The sequence below is a fragment of the Ursus maritimus genome, unplaced genomic scaffold (assembly GCF_017311325.1).
Source record: "Ursus maritimus isolate PB19 unplaced genomic scaffold, ASM1731132v1 scaffold_33, whole genome shotgun sequence".
Classification (NCBI taxonomy): domain Eukaryota; kingdom Metazoa; phylum Chordata; class Mammalia; order Carnivora; family Ursidae; genus Ursus; species Ursus maritimus.
The window spans coordinates 3,801,126-3,805,840 of record NW_024425897.1 but is presented as its reverse complement, the minus strand read 5'-3'; the positions used below and the strand labels follow the sequence as shown (position 1 = coordinate 3,805,840).

At 40.9% G+C, this 4,715-nt stretch overlaps 1 pseudogene; it reads right to left on the bottom strand.

Annotated features, from left to right (window-relative positions):
- Nucleotides 1-1,733: 1,733 nt before the first annotated feature.
- Nucleotides 1,734-3,542, bottom strand: LOC103680481 (annotated as a pseudogene).
- Between the last annotated feature and the right edge of the window lie 1,173 nt (nt 3,543-4,715).

The following is a 4,715-nucleotide window of genomic DNA, read 5'->3' as shown; positions in this document are numbered from 1 at the left end:
ATGTAGCATCACCCCCACCCCCAGCAAATCCTCCAGGTCAATCCATCTCCACCTCTGTGTGCATCAGACTCTAGAGACTCAGGCAATTCGTGCCTGCCTCACCTCTCCCAGGGGAGCCACGGGAACCCGAAAATGCCTCTGCGCCTTGTGACTCCACACTTGTCAGTGGCCATGGGCTCACCCATGTACCCTGGGTGGGCTCACTCCTCAGTCCCTGGGTCACGGTGGGTGCTGCCCCAGCATCTCCTCATAGGCCGCACCGCCCTGAGAGCTGTCCGTGTCAGGGGAACAAGGAGTTCTATATCTCCCCTGGATGTTAGACAGCCTGCACTTTCTAGTCTTTTTCAGGGTGGTCAGGCAGAGGGCAGTCTCCCTACCCGCTCGGCTCTAGGTTTATGGTGTCTGGAGCTGAAAGTCCCCTCTGACCACAACCAGTCTCCCCACTCTAGTGCTTGGGTACTGCATCGATTTGGGCTAACCCCATTCTTTCTGAGTCTCCTGGAATCCTGAGACCATAATGATCCTCCCAGAATTCTGCCTTACTTGCCCTCTGTGCCCTTTGCAGAAGGGGATGCCTGTCACTAGAGTAGATTTCCAAGGGTCTCAATTTCTTTGCTCCAGTGTTTTATCACTTTCCAGCAGCCGACTTACGGAGGCTCCCTCTCCCCTCTGCTTATCTTTGGATATTTCCCCAGAAGATTCAAGGTTCCACACCTCCTACCTCGAAAAAAGTAGTCATTTTTCTGCTTGTGGAGATCCAGATAAATCTTCTTGCATCTCAAGTTGAATTCGTGTGTGTTCAGAATGGTTTGATAAATTTCCAGTTAAATTCAAGGGACCAGATGAAATGAGCCACAGCTTGCCCCCCTCCCCTATGAATTCCACCTTCAAATGCATATTGTGCAGTATATATTGGTTTCCATCTGCTGCTGGCATTCAGAATTCCCTTTCCCTGATGATTTGTCACAGTGTCTTTTTTAGATACTAATGTCCAAGTCTGCATTCAATGCACATGCAAGTATCCCCACTTATCCTCGACTTCCTATTGTTCTCCCTTACCCAGGTATTCACAATAGCTTCTGGGGTTTTTTGGTTTTCTTTTCATTGTTTTGTTTAATTTTTTTTACAGACGTTATATACAACTAATTCATATGCATGCTGAAATGTTTGGTTTTAATGGTTTGAGAAAGAGGCTGACCATCATTTATTTGAGGGGAAGGCAATAAAATACCTTAGATTGTTGCTAATTGTTGGTGCTACAAAAAGACAATGGTATAATGGAGAAATTATGTCTTGAAGACTTTATGTATGATAATGAACATCTGCCATAAACATGATGGGACACAACCAGCCTCTTGGCCAGTAATTTGCAACCTGTTACTCTAGACACCCAAAAATGTTTTCCTATTGTGGATTTTCTTTCTTATTTGTATGTCTTTTTTCTTTTTAAAGATTATAAAATTATACATATTCCTGGTAGACAATTTTCCACATATAAAATGTATAAAGGAGAAAATAAATCTTCCAATAAATGTATCCATTGTTAACACTTTTTATTTTTTCTTAGTCTTTTGAAAAATATGAATATGTGCACATATTATATTTTTAGGAACTGTTTTATAAATAGACTCTTATACAAAGAAGATACATATATACAGAACATCCAGATTCCCAGGAAGGTGGATCTGAGCCCTTCTTTTCCACACTGGGAAAAGAGAACAGGAAAAATGATTCTATCTTGTTCTTAACTGTGTCCAGTATGCGGCCAGTTTTTCAAGTAGCATTTCTATTCCTTAGCTGGTGTTTTTGTTTTTCTCCAGTGTGGAAATGAGGCCTTTCAGTCCAGCCTTGACTTCGTGTGCAACCTCTTGATCAGAACGCTGCAGAAGGCTACAAAGAATAATGGCACCTCCATTTACACCAGCCCAGGATTTCAGGTTCTTCATACCAATATGCTCTACAAGTGTTTTTGCAAAACAGCCTTCTATTTCACTTCCTTCATCTTCTCATCTTGTACTATTAACCACTTCAGGACTAGATGTCCTACAGGATGTTCTGGGATGTGAAACTCTCCATCCTTGCCACCTGGATGGAACTCTGCTGCTGCCAAGTTGGCAGTGGCATTCATGACAGGCTGTCGCCACTGGCACTGTGTGCATTGCCATCTCCTTTCTGTAGAACCTCAATGAGCTCTTGCACCGTATGCGCAGGATCTCTGGAACTTAGTAAATACAACTTCCATATTTGCCATTTACTATGTTAGGTGAGGAACTAATAATTTCTGATATGATTATCTGCCTCACAAGCTTAGTATCATCCATACAATCAAATGCCACCAGTAAGACCAAATGGGAGTACCAGCCATTAGTCACCTTTTCAATGTAAGTCTTCATTGTTTTCACACTTTCCTGTCCTTAGGTGTGCCATGCCACGGGCAGTGCATGGCCACTCTAGCGCCATCGTCTGTGTGTGCCAGGTAAGTCGCTCCTTCGCGGATGTTTCAATCATTTCTGAACTCAGCTTTGTGGGTGCATAGGTTAAAAAAAAAAAAAGTCCAAGAATACTTTGAGCACCAATGAGTGCTTAATCACAGCTTCCTTTTGGGCCACTGGAGTTAGAATCTGCTTCGTTTCATCCATGATAAGCTCTAGTTTTTCTGGCTGTACCAAAGTGTTAGTACTTTGTCCAGGGTTTGGTGATCTACTGACTCATAAAGCTGAAATGTGTTCCCCTACAGCTCCTTCGTCAGCATGTTCCTGTGCTCCAAGATGGCTTTGTCATTGTGCTCGTACTCCTCAATGGCCGAATCTTCTGCTAGCTGGAGCATCTTCCTCAGGTGGCCTTTAAAACTTCTCATTATCTCTGCAATCTGTGGTTTACTCCCATACATGATGAATTATTTAACAATATTGCTGGAGTAATTAGCTTTGCTTAATTGGACACCAAATCATCTCACAGTTCTTCGAAAGCCTGTTTTCGCCATTCTTCGTCACCATACTGAATGCAAAACTGGATCACACGAGTTGAATCGTGCCCAAATGTGATAGTTTTAATTTTCCCTTTAATCAACGTCTGCAAATCACTCATCAGTTTCACTCTTTTCTTTGTCACGGTCTTTTCTTCTTAAGATCTCCCAAATCTGCTTTGCCCAAACAACAATGTCAGCTGGTTTTGGTACTGAGTTGCCTATTTTGCTTTAGTTCTTTGAAGTCATCCCATTTAGGTTTCTTGGCTGTGACTTATCACTTTTACCGTCCACCTGGAATTTTCTCTTCCTGTTGAATTTACGTGCCTTCTGAAATTTGTTCTTTGGTATTTTATCCCCTTGCTGCTTATTTTTGAACTGCTTTACACCTTCCCCCCAGGGCTTGTGGCAATTTTTCAAAGTTCTTAGACGAGGTTTTAGGTCCACCTTCCTTGACAAATTTCCTTGGAAATGTCTTTAATGAACCAGAATCATTGTTTTTATGACATCTGGTTTTTTTTTCTTGTGATGTCTTTGCACCTTTTCCTGTGATTTTTGTTTCCCCTTTAACTTCCATTATAGCAGTTCACACATGTGGGACCCAGGCCTGTGTACATACTATTTTTATAAAATTGTTACTCAGTTTTAATTGATGCATTTTTGTATTTCATCTTCCCTTTTCAACCACCACAGCACCAAGTCCTAAATTGTTTCCCCAACATGAGGGACTCTGTCATGGGGAAATGTGTTCATTCTGAAATAAGAAATGAGATGTGTTATCTCATGGCCTTGATAAGGCCAAGAAAGACATTGCTATGATTTTGAACGATTTATATAGGATCTCAAATAGCATTTCTTAACTGAACAAACATGATATTTATTGAGAGGTTTAGATACCATAGTCTTTTGAAAGAGCTGGACTGAGGTGTAAAACAACTTGACCGCTAAAAGTCTGACTACTCTGGACGCCTGGGTAGCGCAGTTGTTAGGCGTCTGCCTTCGGCTCAGGGTGTGATTCCGGCGTTCCGGGATCAAGTCCCACATCGGGCTGCTCTGTTGGGAGCCTGCTTCTTCCTCTCCCACTCCCCCTGTTTGTGTTCCCTGTCTCGCTGGCTGTCTATCTCTGTCAAATAAATAAATAATTAATCTTTAGAAAAAAAAGTCTGACTACTCATGATGATTTTTGCTTGCTTTTAGGTAACAGAAATAATGCTGCACTGTTAATATCACATCCAAAACCACATCCCAAAGCTACTATCTTCACATTGAAATATAAAGCCTTTGAAGACAAAATATTCATGTAATTAGCATCTGAAAATCAAACTGCCCATCAGTGAAAATCTCTGTAGCTTCTGGGTCCAATTTTCATTGGAATATCCACTATAATCTGTTACAACCACAAAACACTTGATGATATTTCTGATCATCAATAGTTTGAATTGGGACTTTATAATGTGTAGAAATAAAGAATGAGAAGAGAATCAACTGGTGTTAGAATCTGATTCTTTTTCTGTATATAAATGCCTTAGCGAAATATTAAAATTACACTCTTTCTTATGCTGAAATAAGATAATAATACCTCTAAGAGGTTACTATCTAAGTTAAATTTTCTGATGAATATATTTTAAATTCTACAGTGAGAATGTGTAACCATTGTTTGTTACGTGGGCTACAAGAAAGTTTTGCTGAGAAACAGGGTATCAAGACACAGGGTTTATTTGAGAAGAAGATTAAGGGGAGAAAAGTGACA